Source organism: Pseudophryne corroboree, chromosome 3, assembly GCF_028390025.1.
Source record: "Pseudophryne corroboree isolate aPseCor3 chromosome 3, aPseCor3.hap2, whole genome shotgun sequence".
In the NCBI taxonomy this organism is placed as follows: domain Eukaryota; kingdom Metazoa; phylum Chordata; class Amphibia; order Anura; family Myobatrachidae; genus Pseudophryne; species Pseudophryne corroboree.
The window spans coordinates 439,996,456-440,017,026 of NC_086446.1; the positions used below are offsets into that span (position 1 = coordinate 439,996,456).

At 44.4% G+C, this 20,571-nt stretch overlaps 1 long non-coding RNA gene and 12 other non-coding genes across 13 annotated transcripts; 5 read left to right on the forward strand and 8 right to left on the reverse strand.

Moving 5' to 3' along the window:
* Positions 1-2,907: 2,907 nt before the first annotated feature.
* Positions 2,908-4,783, reverse strand: LOC135057880 (uncharacterized). The gene is made up of 4 exons (XR_010244434.1): positions 4,712-4,783; positions 4,328-4,408; positions 3,680-3,745; positions 2,908-2,931 (listed from the first exon to the last, which is right to left on the reverse strand). It is a non-coding gene; the product is annotated as an uncharacterized LOC135057880 (long non-coding RNA).
* A 10,249-nt stretch (positions 4,784-15,032) lies between these two features.
* Positions 15,033-15,103, reverse strand: TRNAG-GCC (transfer RNA glycine (anticodon GCC)). Its single transcript has one exon. It is a non-coding gene; the product is annotated as a tRNA-Gly (tRNA).
* Positions 15,104-15,210: 107 nt separating this feature from the next.
* Positions 15,211-15,283, forward strand: TRNAK-CUU (transfer RNA lysine (anticodon CUU)). The gene has a single exon. It is a non-coding gene; the product is annotated as a tRNA-Lys (tRNA).
* A 119-nt stretch (positions 15,284-15,402) lies between these two features.
* TRNAG-GCC (transfer RNA glycine (anticodon GCC)) lies at positions 15,403-15,473 on the reverse strand. Its single transcript has one exon. It is a non-coding gene; the product is annotated as a tRNA-Gly (tRNA).
* A 421-nt stretch (positions 15,474-15,894) lies between these two features.
* TRNAG-GCC (transfer RNA glycine (anticodon GCC)) lies at positions 15,895-15,965 on the reverse strand. The gene has a single exon. It is a non-coding gene; the product is annotated as a tRNA-Gly (tRNA).
* Positions 15,966-16,072: 107 nt separating this feature from the next.
* On the forward strand, positions 16,073-16,145 carry TRNAK-CUU (transfer RNA lysine (anticodon CUU)). The gene has a single exon. It is a non-coding gene; the product is annotated as a tRNA-Lys (tRNA).
* Positions 16,146-16,635: 490 nt separating this feature from the next.
* TRNAG-GCC (transfer RNA glycine (anticodon GCC)) lies at positions 16,636-16,706 on the reverse strand. The gene has a single exon. It is a non-coding gene; the product is annotated as a tRNA-Gly (tRNA).
* Positions 16,707-17,377: 671 nt separating this feature from the next.
* TRNAG-GCC (transfer RNA glycine (anticodon GCC)) lies at positions 17,378-17,448 on the reverse strand. The gene has a single exon. It is a non-coding gene; the product is annotated as a tRNA-Gly (tRNA).
* Positions 17,449-17,560: 112 nt separating this feature from the next.
* TRNAK-CUU (transfer RNA lysine (anticodon CUU)) lies at positions 17,561-17,633 on the forward strand. Its single transcript has one exon. It is a non-coding gene; the product is annotated as a tRNA-Lys (tRNA).
* An 862-nt stretch (positions 17,634-18,495) lies between these two features.
* TRNAG-GCC (transfer RNA glycine (anticodon GCC)) lies at positions 18,496-18,566 on the reverse strand. The gene has a single exon. It is a non-coding gene; the product is annotated as a tRNA-Gly (tRNA).
* Positions 18,567-18,673: 107 nt separating this feature from the next.
* TRNAK-CUU (transfer RNA lysine (anticodon CUU)) lies at positions 18,674-18,746 on the forward strand. The gene has a single exon. It is a non-coding gene; the product is annotated as a tRNA-Lys (tRNA).
* Positions 18,747-19,968: 1,222 nt separating this feature from the next.
* Positions 19,969-20,039, reverse strand: TRNAG-GCC (transfer RNA glycine (anticodon GCC)). The gene has a single exon. It is a non-coding gene; the product is annotated as a tRNA-Gly (tRNA).
* A 112-nt stretch (positions 20,040-20,151) lies between these two features.
* On the forward strand, positions 20,152-20,224 carry TRNAK-CUU (transfer RNA lysine (anticodon CUU)). The gene has a single exon. It is a non-coding gene; the product is annotated as a tRNA-Lys (tRNA).
* The last annotated feature ends 347 nt before the right edge of the window (positions 20,225-20,571 follow it).

The following is a 20,571-nucleotide window of genomic DNA, read 5'->3' on the forward strand; positions in this document are numbered from 1 at the left end:
GCAAAAGACAAAAACGAAAAATAATTCAAAAAAGCAAAACCTAAAAATAAAGTACAAAAACCATTACCCCGCACCACCACCACAAAAAAATAAATTATAAAAATGTTAAAGTTGATATTGTTACTGTATTTGTGCTGTTACCTTTTGATTAAAGTACCGTACAGTATGTGTGATGTTGGCTTTATTACAATACAGTACAGTATGTGTGATGTTACATGTTCCAAATGATTTTGTCCGTAAATAAAGTGTTTCTTAAAATAAACATGACGTGGTTTCCAATGTTTGTATTCCCAACTTCCTGTACTGTATAAATTAGTACTACTGTATGATGGGAATTCAATTAAGAGTGGTATACTGTATGTAAAACAACTTGGTTAGGCATCTTGCATTTCATATTTTAATAAAAACCACAGGAAACTTCTATTTTTAAAAGTTTATTGAAGAAAAAAAAGGTGTTTTTTTTTAAATAAAGTTTGAAAGTTAATTAAAACAAAAAAGTAGTTTGTTCTTCGTTACATTCTTTTCTTGTGTATATAGATATCTGTGGGGGAAAAAAAAAAAAAAGTATTAAAGTAAAGACACTCATGTTCATTTGTTTTCCAAGAAAATTTGTGGAACCACACAGCCCAGCAATAAGTCATGCTGGGCTGTGTGGTTCCACAAAAGGCATGCGGTACAAAGTGAAATAGTGGTGTCAGTGGTCAGCACTTTGACACGCTAACATTTGTGGAACCACACAGCAATGGCTGACACACATAAAATGGCTGACACACACAAAATGCCTGACACACACAAAATGCCTGACACACACAAAATGCCTGACACACACAAAATGCCTGACACACACATGCTGGAGTGAAAACACATGTTTGCCAAACAGTCGACAGCACATGTCGGCCAGATGGCCGACCAAACTTGCTCCAAATCACCCCAAACTGGCCAGAAAGCACCCCAGCACACTCAGGAGGTACTGTACACCACAGCTAAATTAGGAGAGAATTTCATTACAAACAGCCAGATCTTGCAGATTATCTGCCAGATAATTGTATGGTGTACAGTATGCCTATCTTATACAGTAGAAAAAGATACTATACAATGGAGTACAAGAACAAAAATTTTTATTAAATAAAATTAAATTAAACTTAATAAAATATTAAAATAGTGGTCCACTAGGAGGTGGACCACCACCCGCTGGAGCTGGATGGCACGCTGCAACTGTTCTGTGGGAAAAAAAGGACAGTATTACAAAACAAATACTGAATACTTTACAGTGTAGTAATGGCAATACAGTACTTTACTCTATATTAGACAATATTGTTATTTACAATGTACAGTACTGTATTGTCAGTACAGTAAATCAAACACTACTGTATGCTGTCGAGGTAATTTAAACATTGCTTTAGTTTACCTCTTGTATAAGTGGGCTGCTGCCTGCCCGCTTCTGGGCCAGCCCACCTATCTTGCCCCTGTCTGGGGCCCCCATAAATAATTGGCACTATATTGGAGAAAAAAAAACATTTAGTCACATTCAAATAGTAAACAATTATTACTGTATACTGTAGGTACAGTATTATACTGTATTGCTGGTATTCAAAATATAAAGTACTGTACAAGAGTTTAGCTTCAATAGGTCATAAACAAATTGTCAAAGGAATTAAACACCACAGTACAAATACTGTAGACATTTACTGTATGTATTAGCAGTCATGACATTTCATGACCGCTTCAGAAAAAAGAGGGTTACAGTACTGTAGGTGGTGTTGTAGGGAGTACTATCCATAATAGTGGACTGTACTCAGAGCCAGCCATAAATAATATGATTCCCTAGTCAAGTTTTTGGATGCTGCCCCCTTGCACAGATGCTATTTCCGCCTCTGAGCCTGTACCCCTTTCCCAGCACCATCACCCCTCAACCATAGCAGTCGTCATTTTGGTGCTCCTCCAACTTACTGTACTGTATGTTTAAAATAGCAACAGTGTGCACATTCGGTGTGCATCCCAAAACGGTGCATGTTCTTGCTGGGAAGGGGCAAGGCCACACAGTAATTCCCCAATCTGAAATGACGCCACACAGTACTGCAACTTTATTCACAACATATCATGCAATAGTGTCTCTTTTTCTCGTTACATCATATGATAGTACCACATTACTCCTCAAAGTATTCCCACTTATTCACATTGCATCACATCATATTGCTCTTTGTTCACATTAGACCACACAGTAGTGCCCTTGCTACAGTATATGTTACACAACAAAGTACTGTATACACATAATGCTGCACATTAGTAATGCATTTTGTATGCACAGAATATACTGTAGGCATGCTGCATATCATATTAATCAGCAGAAGCTGCTTGTGCCCCTGGGCATTTGGCAAGTATGCCTATGCCTAGGGCAGGCTCAGACTGGAGATCAGTACGTAATCCCGCTGGACGGGATCCCGGCAGTCAAAATACAGACGCCGGAATCCCGACCACACAATCCCGACAGGGGCGGCGAGCGGAAAGCAGCCCCTTGCATGCTTGCTTCGCTCGCCACGCGGTGGGCACGGTGCCTCGCTACGCTCTACACACTATTATATCAGTAGTCAGGAAACGCAGCATGCATTTGTGGAGTGAAGAGGGTGAAAAAGGAGAGAAAGTACAGTTTGTACTGTAAGGTTATGTCAGAGGGTGTGAAGATGATCAGCTCAGTGTTATACATGTTACAGTAAGTTAGAATACAGTACAGTGCATTATGTATTTCTATTTTATTACCAGGTGTCTCCTCCACTGGTTGGCGACGGACTGTAAAAAGATAATACAGTACAGTTAGTCATATCAGTTTGACTTAAAATAATGTTGGAGAAAAAAAAATACTGTAATTACAGTACCAACTATTGCTACTGTACAGTATACTGTATTTACCAAAAATGTATTCTGGCTCGTCGTCTGTGGGTAAAAGAGAAGAATATTATAAGATACAGTATACAGTAAAAAGTATAGTAATAGTACACTAGTGTCCAGGCCCAGTGTCAGGTGGGTAAAAAAAGGTATGCTTGTGACAGGCATGGTGATTCCAAGGGACCCCACCGAGACCATCAGAAAATTTGTGAGTGACCCGTATGCCGGTGATTATGACTAGAATAAGGTACAGTAGCAACTCTTTTTTCTTTTGAATTATGTATACTGTACAGTACTGTATGTGCATATTGTACAGTACACTTAAAATATTTAGCAGTTACTGTAGTGGTAATTTTTGGGATGACAGTATTAGCATACTGTAAGCATCCAACTGAGGCCCCCAAACAGATGCCGCCACTAGGTACAGTACGTGCCTCTCGTGCCTAATGGGAAATTCATCACTGACAGTATCTAGAGAGATGAATGGAGAGACAGTGACAAGGGGTGAGAGAGAGAGAGAGAGAGAAATTGAGTAAGATGGGTGTTTTTTTTAGAACAGGATGTTGTCCATACAGTAGCAACCAATCAAATATTACCTACTGTACTGTATTATCGTCTGTAAGTGTAACTAGATACTGTAAATGTTAATGTGGGATGTGATCGGTTGCTACTGTATGGGCAATATCACCAGTTCAAACAAAAACAATTTTCATCCGATTTCTACGCATTTGCCAGAAAAATCTGATGAAAAGTGCTACTCTGATGGCATCAGATCAATGTCAGTAATAATTCTTACCACTAAATGCAGCAGCATCATCATCATCCTCCTCCTCCTCCTCCGTGGCCTGTTCCAGTGTAGGGCCTGTGAAAAAAAACATTAATGTGAAAAAAAAAAAAGGTTAATTCCAGGAAATACACATACCCTCCAACATGGTACAAAATGCTCTGGTTCTGGACTTCCCTCTTAATTTATTATTGCCATCACCTGTGAAGAAACAGCTTTCTTATCATATAACTAGTTCAACACAGGTGATGGAAATCATAAATTAAGAGGGAAGTCTAGAAACAGAGCAGTGCGGCGGGTCATGTTGGAGGGTCTGCATACAGAAACATAGAATTTGATGACAAATACTGTAAGAACCACTTTGCCCATCTAATCTGCCTCTTTTTTTTAACCTTTTTTTTACATCAAACCTTATAACAATTTTCCCCAAACATCACATGATGCAAAGATAAATAAATAAAAAAATAAATAAAAAAAGAGGTGCAAGATGGAATTGTGATTGGGCCCTCCCAACCACCCTTATGTTATATAAACAGGGTCTGCCACACGACTGTGGCTGAAATGACTGGTTGGTTTGGGCCCCCACCAAAAAAAGAAGCAATCAATCTCTCCTTGCTCAAACTGGCTCTACAGAGGCACGATGTACCGGACTGGACTTACTTAATGGGTGCAGTGAGGTGATGGACATAGAGGTAGAGTCCTGGTCCTCCTCCTCCGCCACCGCCTGTGACAGTGTAGGGCCTGTGAAAGCAAAAAATCCATGAAATATACTTTTGTATTCTGTGTTGAATACAGTAAAGCAAAAATTCAGTCAGGAATTGGAGGAGGAGAGTAAATTTCGCACACAGAGACGAGAATGTCGAGGCCAGAATCAGGGGGTAGTGGAGGAGGGTTAGGATACCGTACCTCACCCTGTTGGGATTGCTGCAATCAGGATGCCACTGTCGGTCACCTGACCGCTAGAATCCTGACTGCTGGTCACGCAAACCCAACCCATTGGTTTAACACAATGTACAGTACAGTACAATACTGCAGTTTACTTACCAAGTTGGGGAGAGGGTTTTTCATCCTCACTGTCAATAATTACTGAGTTGAAAATAAAAAAATATTATAAACAAAATACAGTAGAGTACAGTTACTACAAAATTGCACAGTAGTACAGTGCTACAGGAGGCAGAGATATATTCATAATACAGTAGGAGCAGAATGACTGTCCAGCGGTAGGGGACATACAGTACTGTATTTAAAAGACCTGCTGTCTGGATCCCGACATTCAGAATGCAGAGTGTGGATTCAGAGTATGATTGGAGGGTTAGGCTAGTGGAGGGTGGGTCGGATGCACAATTTTGGGCACCATAATACAAAATGGATATCGTGGAACTACAAAAGGTTTAGAGGCGGGCGACCAAAGTGATGAAGTGGATTGAGAAGATGGAATACAAGGAAAGGCAGGCTAGGCATGTTTACATTGGAAAAGAGGAGATTAAGAGGGGACATGATTAACCTTTACAAATATACTGTATACAGTAAGGGGACAATACACAGGAACGGTTTTTGATAAGATGGACACAGAGGACACGTGCACAGTAACTCTTGTTGAAGTAGAGGCGATTTCGCACAGAGGCGAAAAGGGGTCTTCACAGTGAGGGGAATACTGTACAGTACATGTTTGGAATTCCCTGCCTGAAAAGTAATAAAAGTGGACTTGGTCAATACTTTTAAGAATGGGCTTGAGAAAATCCTACTGTACTTACTATAATCTGGCTCCTCTTCCTCCCCCGAATCAATGGGAATGAGCTCCTCCTCTGTATCAATTACGAGGCGGTCTGTGTGTAAAAGATGACAAGTATTGTAAAATACAAAAATTACAGTAATACTGTAGGAAACTAGTGTGTCTGTAACAAAAAGTAATTATTACCACTTCCGGAGCTCTCGGATGCAGCAGGTGGTGGTGGTGGTGGTGTTGGTACTGTGGGAAAAAAAATAACAGTACTGTAAGTGAAGCTGTCAATTTGAAACATGTACTGTACAGTATCCAGGACACATGTACAGTAGTGTAACAACGATGACAGTAGCACCAGAATTCTCGTTACACAATACCTGGCAGCGCAGCAGGTGGTGGTGGTGGTGGTGGTGGTGGTGGTGGTACTGTGGGAAAAAAAATAACAGTACTGTAAGTGAAGCTGTCAATTGGAAACATGTACTGTACAGTATCCAGGACACATGTACAGTAGTGTAACAACGATGACAGTAGCACCAGAATTCTCGTTACACAATACCTGGCAGCGCAGCAGGTGGTGGTGGTGGTGGTGGTGGTACTGTGGGAAAAAAAATAACAGTACTGTAAGTGAAGCTGTCAATTGGAAACATGTACTGTACAGTATCCAGGACACATGTACAGTAGTGTAACAACGATGACAGTAGCACCAGAATTCTCGTTACACAATACCTGGCAGCGCAGCAGGTGGTGGTGGTGGTGGTGGTGGTACTGTGGGAAAAAAAATAACAGTACTGTAAGTGAAGCTGTCAATTGGAAACATGTACTGTACAGTATCCAGGACACATGTACAGTAGTGTAACAACGATGACAGTAGCACCAGAATTCTCGTTACACAATACCTGGCAGCGCAGCAGGTGGTGGTGGTGGTGGTGGTGGTGGTGGTACTGTGGGAAAAAAAATAACAGTACTGTAAGTGAAGCTGTCAATTGGAAACATGTACTGTACAGTATCCAGGACACATGTACAGTAGTGTAACAACGATGACAGTAGCACCAGAATTCTCGTTACACAATACCTGGCAGCGCAGCAGGTGGTGGTGGTGGTGGTGGTGGTACTGTGGGAAAAAAAATAACAGTACTGTAAGTGAAGCTGTCAATTGGAAACATGTACTGCACAGTATCCAGGACACATGTACAGTAGTGTAACAACGATGACAGTAGCACCAGAATTCTCGTTACACAATACCTGGCAGCGCAGCAGGTAGTGGTGGTGGTGGTGGTGGTGGTGGTGGTACTGTGGGAAAAAAAATAACAGTACTGTAAGTGAAGCTGTCAATTTGAAACATGTACTGTACAGTATCCAGGACACATGTACAGTAGTGTAACGATGACAGTCACACCAGAATTCTCGTTACACAATACCTGGCAGCGCAGCAGGTGGTGGTGGTGGTGGTGGTGGTGGTGGTACTGTGGGAAAAAAAATAACAGTACTGTAAGTGAAGCTGTCAATTTGAAACATGTACTGCACAGTATCCAAGACACATGTACAGTAGTGTAACAACGATGACAGTAGCACCAGAATTCTCGTTACACAATACCTGGCAGCGCAGCAGGTGGTGGTGGTGGTGGTACTGTGGGAAAAAAATAACAGTACTGTAAGTGAAGCTGTCAATTGGAAACATGTACTGCACAGTATCCAGGACACATGTACAGTAGTGTAACAACGATGACAGTAGCACCAGAATTCTCGTTACACAATACCTGGCAGCGCAGCAGGTGGTGGTGGTGGTGGTGGTGGTACTGTGGGAAAAAAAATAACAGTACTGTAAGTGAAGCTGTCAATTTGAAACATGTACTGTACAGTATCCAGGACACATGTACAGTAGTGTAACAACGATGACAGTAGCACCAGAATTCTCGTTACACAATACCTGGCAGCGCAGCAGGTGGTGGTGGTGGTGGTACTGTGGGAAAAAAAATAACAGTACTGTAAGTGAAGCTGTCAATTTGAAACATGTACTGCACAGTATCCAGGACCAAAAAGGGGTCCGGCCAATAAACAATCTGCATCAGAGAAGCAAGATACAGTATGCTTAAAGTATACAGTACTATATACTAGATCGCCAACAAACGTAAATTAACAAACAACTATCACTGGAATTTACCATCCTCATCCCGTAGCGAAGCACGGGTATTCAGCTATCTACAATGTTATTTATACTTTGTGTTTAATATTTACATTTAGTTTTGTAAACAGACATTCTTAACATTAACGGATTGCAGCGAGTTATCTGTGATGGTCAGGACAGGGGGTTGGGACTATAGAAATCACTATGTACTGTACACTACTGTATTTGACAATACTTACCAGCTTGGCGGCGCCTGTCCCGCCTCCTGTGACGTCGTGCTACCAGCCCTGTAAAAATATATATACAGTATAATGGCAGCATACTGTACAGCCAATGAAATTCAACATTGACAGCATCTTTATGACATCACAATAAATGGAATTGTTCATTCTAGTACCCTGCACCTAATCACTCAGGAGGGCATAGTGTACTGTACTGTCTTCAAAACTTAAGGGGCACATTTCTAAATGTGACATACAGTACACTTACAGTATCGCTACAGTACAGTAGGTCCAGGGTATTAGACAGAACACTACCTTTATAGACATTGTAACACACATAAGCATTGCCCTTATAAACATTATGACACACATCAGCATGCAGCCCTCCCACCCTTAACCATCTCAGTACTGTTCATTACATTACAAATTGATTTCATGACAGATGATGCAGTACTCACCTGAATTCATCTTATTCACGTCATGTCACAGTAGTGCAGTTTATTCACGTCACAGTACTGTCCTTGATTCACGTTGTGTCACACAGTAGAGCACCGTATTCACGTCACAGTATTGTCCTTGATTCACGTTGTGTCACACAGTAGAGCACCGTATTCACGTCACAGTACTGTCCTTGATTCACGTTGTGTCACACAGTAGAGCACCGTATTCACGTCACAGTACTGTCCTTGATTCACGTTGTGTCACACAGTAGAGCACCTTATTCACGTCACAGTACTGTCCTTGATTCACGTTGTGTCACACAGTAGAGCACCGTATTCACGTCACAGTACTGTCCTTGATTCACGTTGTGTCACACAGTAGAGCACCTTATTCACGTTACTGTACGTCACAGTAGTGCAGTAGTATATCCACATTACGTCACAAAGTAGAGATCTGCCAGTCATGAACCTTATGCAAGAGTAATGCACGTCAGAACACATTAGGCCACTGTAACATCCCTTAGAATAATTTCTGCCAAAGTAACATCCCTTAGAACACTGTACTATCTGAAACACAAATTTCGGCACACTGCAATTAAACCACACAATGCACTGCACGACTGCGTGATATGACAAACTGCACATTTCCCTGCAAAATATGATACAATGTACACTACACAAAAAACTGCAATTACCACATGTGTATACAGTACACTGCACGACAGTGCTGGCCCTAGCCAGGTACAGATACAGCCGCAGTCACGCAAAATATAGGCATGCCGCATATCATTTTAATCAGCAGAAGCTGCTGGTGCCCCTAAGCATAGCAAATGCCCTAGGCATTTGCCTACTGTAGTTTGCCTATGCCTAAGGCCGGCTCTGCTGCACGATGTGATTCACTATGTATTACACTCACTGCACAATACCATATTCTGAATGTACACTGCATGACACGCTGCAATTACGCAGCACGATACACTGTGATACATTGCATATACTGTACACTGCATGATACTGTACACTGCACAATCGTAGACCACCTGGATTGTAAAGAACTACTGTATATACACAAGTTTAAAAAAATAACAATTGTTTTTGTAAAACGCATGTCGATCTTTTTCCATGTCAACTTAACGACCATGTCAACCTACAGTAACTGGTGTCAACCAATTTCAAAAGCCGCACCATCTAGGTCGACGCAAAAAAACAAATTGACCTTTTGACCCGGGTTAACGTTTTGTCCTTGTTTAACCATTTGTTTACCACAAATACTGTACAGTGCTGTATAGACCGGATACCTGCTGCTACAGCAGCCCCTGCTATAATGTACTGTACCTGTAACTACAGTAACTTAAAGTACAGTAATCTACAGTAATGTACTGTACTTACAATCCCTTATGGCCTGCAGGCGTCGTGGGGTCCGCCTCACGAGGTCACTCCACCTCCTCTGGAGAGACCTCACCGTTCTCCTCCGGTTGTAGGTCCGGAGGATATCCCTGCTGGCCCTCCTATATGCCCTTACTTTCTCCTCGTTGCTGGCGAGAGTTCTGTCCCGCCAGCGAACGAGGAGACGCAGCTCACCCATAGCATAGGGACGGTCACGTACAGGTACTACAGGTACAGCAGCCATGCTTATGCTCAATGAGCGATCCAGACGTCGTGCGTCTCAGACGTCGTGCGTCTCAGGCGTCGTGCGTCTCAGACGTCGTGCGTCTCAGGCGTCGTGCGTTCCAGGCATTCAACGTACAGTACTGTAGTTACTGTACTTTGTGACAGTTTCCCTTAGTTTTACATATGCCCTTTCTTTGACCACAGTATTTTCCACTGTCTTGCCCTACGCCCTTCCCTCCTGGGAGCCTTCACAGGTCTTATGCTATACACAAATACCGAAGATGCACAGTCCGTCAGAATACACTCATTTCATTCACGCTGTTTGGGTGCATTTAGCGTAAAGAATCGCTCCTGCAGATGTACTTTGATTTATGTGAAACCTGTGTGCATCCTTCCATTGACTGTCTTACAATGGAAATAAAATAATACAGTGCATTATTACAGAAAAAAAAAAAAAAAAAAAAGAAAGAAAGCACATCATGTCTTGAACCCTGGACCCCCAGTGAGGGAGGTGGGAGCCTTCACCCCTAGCCCACGACGCCTCATGAGAGATTTCTAATTTCATGTGTGAAAGTACTGCAAACAGCGCCCGGCCCTCGCCCCATTGCTGTTGGTTTATGCCTTAGAGGACTCGGACGCTCGCATTTGTAAAGCACGGTGTTTTCCTCCGCCTCCTGCTAGCCTGTTGCCCTTCCCCCATGGGAGCCTGCACAGATCATGCAGTAGACAGGGAGGGAATGCAGGTCATGTGCAATACACAAACGCCCACTGTAGTACTACTGTATTTTGCTCACTTACAGTACCGTACTGTAGGTTGCATTTAGCGTAAAGAATCGCTCCTGCAGATGTACTTTGATTTATGTGAAACCTGTGTGCATCCTTCCATTGGATGTACTGTATTGGAGAGAAAAAAAAAAATGTTAAAGTGAATGTCACGGGAACACATTAAAAATAAGGTTGGCACTTCCTTCCCATTGGTGTTGGTTTACAGTATGCCGTAGTGTACTCGGACGCTCATGTACAGTAATTGCATTTCAAAGGCACAGTATTTTCCATCGTCTCCCCCCTACCCCCATCGCCCTTCCCCCCTGGGGGCCTGCACAGGGAGGAAATTCAGGTCCTGTGCAATGCACAAACGCTGAAGATCTACAGTACTGTTTTGCTTAGTTGGTAGCGCCAGAATACACTCATTTCATTCACGCTGTTTGGGTGCATTTAGCGTAAAGAATCGCTCCTGCAGATGTACTTTGATTTATGTGAAACCTGTGTGCATCCTTCCATTGACTGTCTTACAATGGAAATAAAATAATACAGTGCATTATTACAGAAAAAAAAAAAAAAAAAAAGAAAGAAAGCACATCATGTCTCGAACCCTGGACCCCCAGTGAGGGAGGTGGGAGCCTTCACCCCTAGCCCACGACGCCTCATGAGAGATTTCTAATTTCATGTGTGAAAGTACTGCAAACAGCGCCCGGCCCTCGCCCCATTGCTGTTGGTTTATGCCTTAGAGGACTCGGACGCTCGCATTTGTAAAGCACGGTGTTTTCCTCCGCCTCCTGCTAGCCTGTTGCCCTTCCCCCATGGGAGCCTGCACAGATCATGCAGTAGACAGGGAGGGAATGCAGGTCATGTGCAATACACAAACGCCCACTGTAGTACTACTGTATTTTGCTCACTTACAGTACCGTACTGTAGGTTGCATTTAGCGTAAAGAATCGCTCCTGCAGATGTACTTTGATTTATGTGAAACCTGTGTGCATCCTTCCATTGGATGTACTGTATTGGAGAGAAAAAAAAAATGTTAAAGTGAATGTCACGGGAACACATTAAAAATAAGGTTGGCACTTCCTTCCCATTGGTGTTGGTTTACAGTATGCCGTAGTGTACTCGGACGCTCATGTACAGTAATTGCATTTCAAAGGCACAGTATTTTCCATCGTCTCCCCCCTACCCCCATCGCCCTTCCCCCCTGGGGGCCTGCACAGGGAGGAAATTCAGGTCCTGTGCAATGCACAAACGCTGAAGATCTACAGTACTGTTTTGCTTAGTTGGTAGCGCCAGAATACACTCATTTCATTCACGCTGTTTGGGTGCATTTAGCGTAAAGAATCGCTCCTGCAGATGTACTTTGATTTATGTGAAACCTGTGTGCATCCTTCCATTGACTGTCTTACAATGGAAATAAAATAATACAGTGCATTATTACAGAAAAAAAAAAAAAAAAAAAAGAAAGAAAGCACATCATGTCTCGAACCCTGGACCCCCAGTGAGGGAGGTGGGAGCCTTCACCCCTAGCCCACGACGCCTCATGAGAGATTTCTAATTTCATGTGTGAAAGTACTGCAAACAGCGCCCGGCCCTCGCCCCATTGCTGTTGGTTTATGCCTTAGAGGACTCGGACGCTCGCATTTGTAAAGCACGGTGTTTTCCTCCGCCTCCTGCTAGCCTGTTGCCCTTCCCCCATGGGAGCCTGCACAGATCATGCAGTAGACAGGGAGGGAATGCAGGTCATGTGCAATACACAAACGCCCACTGTAGTACTACTGTATTTTGCTCACTTACAGTACCGTACTGTAGGTTGCATTTAGCGTAAAGAATCGCTCCTGCAGATGTACTTTGATTTATGTGAAACCTGTGTGCATCCTTCCATTGGATGTACTGTATTGGAGAGAAAAAAAAAAATGTTAAAGTGAATGTCACGGGAACACATTAAAAATAAGGTTGGCACTTCCTTCCCATTGGTGTTGGTTTACAGTATGCCGTAGTGTACTCGGACGCTCATGTACAGTAATTGCATTTCAAAGGCACAGTATTTTCCATCGTCTCCCCCCTACCCCCATCGCCCTTCCCCCCTGGGGGCCTGCACAGGGAGGAAATTCAGGTCCTGTGCAATGCACAAACGCTGAAGATCTACAGTACTGTTTTGCTTAGTTGGTAGCGCCAGAATACACTCATTTCATTCACGCTGTTTGGGTGCATTTAGCGTAAAGAATCGCTCCTGCAGATGTACTTTGATTTATGTGAAACCTGTGTGCATCCTTCCATTGACTGTCTTACAATGGAAATAAAATAATACAGTGCATTATTACAGAAAAAAAAAAAAAAAAAAAGAAAGAAAGCACATCATGTCTCGAACCCTGGACCCCCAGTGAGGGAGGTGGGAGCCTTCACCCCTAGCCCACGACGCCTCATGAGAGATTTCTAATTTCATGTGTGAAAGTACTGCAAACAGCGCCCGGCCCTCGCCCCATTGCTGTTGGTTTATGCCTTAGAGGACTCGGACGCTCGCATTTGTAAAGCACGGTGTTTTCCTCCGCCTCCTGCTAGCCTGTTGCCCTTCCCCCATGGGAGCCTGCACAGATCATGCAGTAGACAGGGAGGGAATGCAGGTCATGTGCAATACACAAACGCCCACTGTAGTACTACTGTATTTTGCTCACTTACAGTACCGTACTGTAGGTTGCATTTAGCGTAAAGAATCGCTCCTGCAGATGTACTTTGATTTATGTGAAACCTGTGTGCATCCTTCCATTGGATGTACTGTATTGGAGAGAAAAAAAAAATGTTAAAGTGAATGTCACGGGAACACATTAAAAATAAGGTTGGCACTTCCTTCCCATTGGTGTTGGTTTACAGTATGCCGTAGTGTACTCGGACGCTCATGTACAGTAATTGCATTTCAAAGGCACAGTATTTTCCATCGTCTCCCCCCTACCCCCATCGCCCTTCCCCCCTGGGGGCCTGCACAGGGAGGAAATTCAGGTCCTGTGCAATGCACAAACGCTGAAGATCTACAGTACTGTTTTGCTTAGTTGGTAGCGCCAGAATACACTCATTTCATTCACGCTGTTTGGGTGCATTTAGCGTAAAGAATCGCTCCTGCAGATGTACTTTGATTTATGTGAAACCTGTGTGCATCCTTCCATTGACTGTCTTACAATGGAAATAAAATAATACAGTGCATTATTACAGAAAAAAAAAAAAAAAAAAAGAAAGAAAGCACATCATGTCTCGAACCCTGGACCCCCAGTGAGGGAGGTGGGAGCCTTCACCCCTAGCCCACGACGCCTCATGAGAGATTTCTAATTTCATGTGTGAAAGTACTGCAAACAGCGCCCGGCCCTCGCCCCATTGCTGTTGGTTTATGCCTTAGAGGACTCGGACGCTCGCATTTGTAAAGCACGGTGTTTTCCTCCGCCTCCTGCTAGTCCTCCATTCCCATTATGCATTAGCGAACTCAGACGCTCATATATTTTATATTTTAAAAAGCACGGTGTTTATACATTGTACTGTACATTATTCCTTTTACACAATTACTGTAGTTGCGTCTCCATACACATACAGTACTGTACTCCATACTTTTTCCACCGCTTCCCGTTACGCCTACAGTATTGCCAGAGCTGTAGATCAATCCGCCGCTATACTGTACGATCGAAAGTACTGGATTAGTGGAGCATTAGCCACACAGTGGTGGAGATGTGTAATGCATGATGAGTATCTAGATCGTCTCAACGCGCCTGCCTGTGATTAAACTCAGCTATCGCCTTAGCGTGGCTAAACGCCCGTCTCGGCGGAGAAACAGTCAAGATAAAGTTGGCTACATCTGTACTTTAGTGTATAAAACAAAGCAGGAGTGTCAGGATGCCTTGCCTTGCCATCACCTCCAAGCCTACGTAACCAAGCCCGACTAGCACAGTCGCTAGAGCATAAGACTATTAATCTTAGGGTCATGTATTTGAGCTCCATGTTGGGCAGTTGTTTTTTTCTCTTCCTGTACCATTGTATGTGGAACAGTGTATACTTGCATCACCACAGCGCAAATGGCTGTCCTCACTTTCACAAAATGCACTGCCCTATCAGCAAAAACTCAGGAATGTATTGACCGGGAATTGAACCCGGTCTCCCACGTGGCCGGCTAGATTTCTACCACTGAACCACCAATGATCCACAGATGCTTAATTTTAGACTTACTCATGTACTTTAGTGTACAAAACAAAGCAGGAGAGTCAGGATGCCTTGCCTTGCCATCACCACAACTCCTCGGTTACCAAGCATTGCTAACTCAGTCCGTAAAGCATGAGACTCTTAATCTCAGGGTCGTGGGTTCGAGCTCCACATTGGGTGGATGTTTTTTTTCTTTTCCTGTACCATTGTATGTGGAACACTGTCAACTTGCCCCACCACAGCGCAAATGGCTGTCCTCACTTTCACAAAATGCACTGCCATATCAGCAAAAGCTCAGGACTGCATTGGCCGGGAATCGAACCCAGGCCTCCCGCGTGGCAGGCGAGAATTCTACCACTGAACCACCAATGCTCCACAGATACTTAATTTTACACTTACTCGTGTACTTTAGTGTATGAAATAAAGCAGGAGTGTCAGGATGCCTTGCCTTGCCATCACCTCCATACATTCTCAACCAAGCCTGGCTAGCTCAGTCGGTAGAGCATGAGACTCTTAATCTCAGGGTCGTGGGTTCAAGCCCCACGTTGGGCGGATGTTTTTTCTTTTCCTGTACCATTGTATGTGGAACACTGTATACTTGCACCACCACAGCGCAAATGGCTGTCCACACTTTCACAAAATGCACTGCCATATCAGCAAAAATTCAGGACTGCATTGGCCGGAAATCAAACCCGGGCCTCCCGCGTGGCAGGCGAGAATTCTACCACTGAACCACCAATGCTCCACAGATACTTAACTTTACACTTACTCGTGTACTTTAGTGTATGAAATAAAGCAGGAGTGTCAGGATGCCTTGCCTCCCACGTGGCCGGCTAGATTTCTACCACTGAACCACCAATGATCCACAGATGCTTAATTTTAGACTTACTCATGTACTTTAGTGTACAAAACAAAGCAGGAGAGTCAGGATGCCTTGCCTTGCCATCACCACAACTCCTCGGTTACCAAGCATTGCTAACTCAGTCGGTAAAGCATGAGACTCTTAATCTCAGGGTCGTGGGTTCGAGCCCCACATTGGGCAGATGTTATTTTTCTTTTCCTGTACCATTGTATGTGGAACACTGTCAACTTGCACCACCACAGCGCAAATGGCTGTCCTCACTTTCACAAAATGCACTGCCATATCAGCAAAAATTCAGGACTGCATTGGCCGGAAATCGAACCCGGGCCTCCTGCGTGGCAGGCGAGAATTCTACCACTGAACCACCAATGCTCCACAGATACTTAACTTTACACTTACTCGTGTACTTTAGTGTATGAAATAAAGCAGGAGTGTCAGAATGCCTTGCCTTGCCGTCACCTCCATACATTCTCAACCAAGCCTGGCTAGCTCAGTCGGTAGAGCATGAGACTCTTAATCTCAGGCTCGTGGGTTCGAGCCCCACGTTGGGTGGATGTTTTTTCTTTTCCTGTACCATTGTATGTGGAACACTGTCAACTTGCACCACCACAGCGCAAATGGCTGTCCTCACTTTCACAAAATACACTGCCATATCAGCAAAAACTCAGGACTGCATTGGCCGGGAATCGATTCCGGGCCTCATGAGTGGCAGGCGAGAATTCTACCACTGAACCAACAATGCTCCACAGATGCCTAATTTTACACTTACTCATGTACTTTAGTGTATTAAACAAAGCAGGAGTGTCAGGATGCCTTGCCTTGCCATCACCTCCAAGCCTACGTAACCAAGCCCGACTAGCACAGTCGCTAGAGCATAAGACTATTAATCTTAGGGTCATGAATTTGAGCTCCATGTCGGGCAGTTGTTTTTTTCTCTTCCTTTACCATTGTATGTGGAACAGTGTATACTTGCATCACCACAGCGCAAATGGCTGTCCTCACTTTCACAAAATGCACTGCCATATCAGCAAAAACCCAGGACTGCATTGGCCGGGAATCGAACCCGGGCCTCCCGCGTGGCAGGCAAGAATTCTACCACTGAACCACCAATGCTCCACAGGTACTTAATTTTACACTTACTCATGTACTTTAGTGTATAAAACAAAGCAGGAGTGTCAGGATGCCTTGCCTTGCCATCACCTCCAAGCCTACGTAACCAAGCCCGACTAGCACAGTCGCTAGAGTATAAGACTATTAATCTTAGGGTCATGTATTTGAGCTCCATGTTGGGCACTTGTTTTTTTCTCTTTCTATACCATTGTATGTGGAACAGTGTATACTTGCATCACCACAGCGCAAATGGCTGTCCTCACTTTCACAAAATGCACTGCCCTATCAGCAAAAACTCAGGAATGTATTGACCGGGAATTGAACCCGGCCTCCCACGTGGCCGGCTAGATTTCTACCACTGAACCACCAATGATCCACAGATGTTTAATTTTAGACTTACTCATGTACTTTAGTGTACAAAACAAAGCAGGAGAGTCAGGATGCCTTGCCTTGCCATCACCACAACTCCTCGGTTACCAAGCATTGCTAACTCAGTCGGTAAAGCATGAGACTCTTAATCTCAGGGTCGTGGGTTCGAGCCCCACATTGGGCGGATGTTTTTTTTCTTTTCCTGTACCATTGTATGTGGAACACTGTCAACTTGCACCACCACAGCGCAAATGGCTGTCCTCACTTTCACAAAATGCACTGCCATATCAGCAAAAACTCAGGATTGCATTGGCCGGGAATCGAACCCGGGCCTCCCGCGTGGCAGGCGAGAATTCTACCACTGAACCACCAATGCTCCACAGATACTTAATTTTACACTTACTCGTGTACTTTAGTGTATGAAACAAAGCAGAAGTGTCAGGATGCCTTGCCTTGCCTTGCCATCACCTCCATACATTCGTAACCAAGCCTGGCTAGCTCAGTCGGTAGAGCATGAGACTCTTAATCTCAGGGTCGTGGGTTCGACACCCACGTTGGGCGGATGTTTTTTCTTTTCCTGTACCATTGTATGTGGAACACTGTATACTTGCACCACCACAGCGCAAATGGCTGTCCTCACTTTCACAAAATACACTGCCATATCAGCAAAAACTCAGGACTGCAATGGCCGGGAATCGATTCCGGGCCTCACGCGTGGCAGGCGAGAATTCTACCACTGAACCACCAATGCTCCACAGATGCCTAATTTTACACTTACTCATGTACTTTAGTGTATAAAACAAAGCAGGAGTGTCAGGATGCCTTGCCTTGCCATCACCTCCAAGCCTACGTAACCAAGCCCGACTAGCACAGTCGCTAGAGCATAAGACTATTAATCTTAGGGTCATGTAATTGAGCTCCATGTTGGGCAGTTGTTTTTTTCTCTTCCTGTACCATTGTATGTGGAACAGTGTATACTTGCATCACCACAGCGCAAATGGCTGTCCTCACTTTCACAAAATGCACTGCCCTATCAGCAAAAACTCAGGAATGTATTGACCGGGAATTGAACCCGGCCTCCCACGTGGCCGGCTAGATTTCTACCACTGAACCACCAATGATCCACAGATGCTTAATTTTAGACTTACTCATGTACTTTAGTGTACAAAACAAAGCAGGAGAGTCAGGATGCCTTGCCTTGCCATCACCACAACTCCTCGGTTACCAAGCATTGCTAACTCAATCGGTAAAGCATGAGACTCTTAATCTCAGGGTCGTGGGTACGAGCCCCACATTGGGTGGATGTTTTTTTTTCATTTCCTGTACCATTGTATGTGGAACACTGTCAACTTGCCCCACCACAGCGCAAATGGCTGTCCTCACTTTCACAAAATACACTGCCATATCAGCAAAAACTCAGGACTGCATTGGCCGGGAATCGAACCCAGGCCTCCCGCGTGGCAGGTGAGAATTCTACCACTGAACCACCAATGCTCCACGGATACTTAATTTTACACTTACTCGTGTACTTTAGAGTATGAAATAAAGCAGGAGTGTCAGGATTCCTTGCCTTGCCATCACCTCCATACATTCTCAACAAAGCCTGGCTAGCTCAGTCGGTAGAGCATGAGACTCTTAATGTCAGGATCGTGGGTTCGAGCCCCACGTTGGGCGGATGTTTTTTCTTTTCCTGTACCATTGTATGTGGAACACTGTATACTTGCACCACCACAGCGCAAATGGCTGTCCTCACTTTCACAAAATGCACTGCCCTATCAGCAAAAACTCAGGAATGTATTGACCGGGAATTGAACCCGGCCTCCCACGTGGCCGGCTAGATTTCTACCACTGAACCACCAATGATCCACAGATGCTTAATTTTAGACTTACTCATGTACAAAACAAAGCAGGAGAGTCAGGATGCCTTGCCTTGCCATCACCACAACTCCTCGGTTACCAAGCATTGCTAACTCAGTCGGTAAAGCATGAGACTCTTAATCTCAGGGTCGTGGGTTCGAGCCCCACATTGGTTGGATGTTTTTTTTCTTTTCCTGTACCATTGTATGTGGAACACTGTCAACTTGCACCACCACAACGCAAATGGCTGTCCTCACTTTCACAAAATACACTGCCATATCAGCAAAAACTCAGGACTGCATTGGCCGGGAATCGATTCCGGGCCTCACGAGTGGCAGGCGAGAATTCTACCACTGAACCACCAATGCTCCACAGATGCCTAATTTTACACTTACTCATGTACTTTAGTGTATAAAACAAAGCAGGAGTGTCAGGATGCCTTGCCTTGCCATCACCTCCAAGCCTACGTAACCAAGCCCGACTAGCACAGTCGCTAGAGCATAAGACTATTAATCTTAGGGTCATGTATTTGAGCTCCATGTTGGGCAGTTGTTTTTTTCTCTTCCTTTACCATTGTATGTGGAACAGTGTATACTTGCATCACCACAGCGCAAATGGCTGTCCTCACTTTCACAAAATGCACTGCCCTATCAGCAAAAACTCAGGAATGTATTGACCGGGAATTGAACCCGGCCTCCCACGTGGCCGGCTAGATTTCTACCACTGAACCACCAATGATCCACAGATGCTTAATTTTAGACTTACTCATGTACTTTAGTGTACAAAACAAAGCAGGAGAGTCAGGATGCCTTGCCTTGCCATCACCACAACTCCTCGGTTACCAAGCATTGCTAACTCAGTCGGTAAAGCATGAGACTCTTAATCTCAGGGTCGTGGGTTCGAGCCCCACATTGGGCGGATGTTTTTTTTCTTTTCCTGTACCATTGTATGTGGAACACTGTCAACTTGCACCACCACAGCGCAAATGGCTGTCCTCACTTTCACAAAATGCACTGCCATATCAGCAAAAACTCAGGACTGCATTGGCCGGGAATCGAACCCGGGCCTCCCGCGTGGCAGGCGAGAATTCTACCACTGAACCACCAATGCTCCACAGGTACTTAATTTTACACTTACTCGTGTACTTTAGTGTATGAAACAAAGCAGGAGTGTCAGGATGCCTTGCCTTGCCTTGCCATCACCTCCATACATTCACAACCAAGCCTGGCTAGCTCAGTCGGTAGAGCATGAGACTCTTAATCACAGGGTCGTGGGTTCGAGCCCCACGTTGGGCGGATGTTTTTTCTTTTCCTGTACCATTGCATGTGGAGCACTGTATCCTTGCACCACCACAGCGCAAATGGCTGTCCTCACTTTCACAAAATACACTGCCATATCAGCAAAAACTCAGGACTGCATTGGCCGGGAATCGGTTCCGGGCCTCACGCGTGGCAGGCGAGAATTCTACCACTGAACCACCAATGCTCCACAGATGCCTAATTTTACACTTACTCATGTACTTTAGTGTATAAAACAAAGCAGGAGTGTCAGGATGCCTTGCCTTGCCATCACCTCCAAGCCTACGTAACCAAGCCCGACTAGCACAGTCGCTAGAGCATAAGACTATTAATCTTAGGGTCAT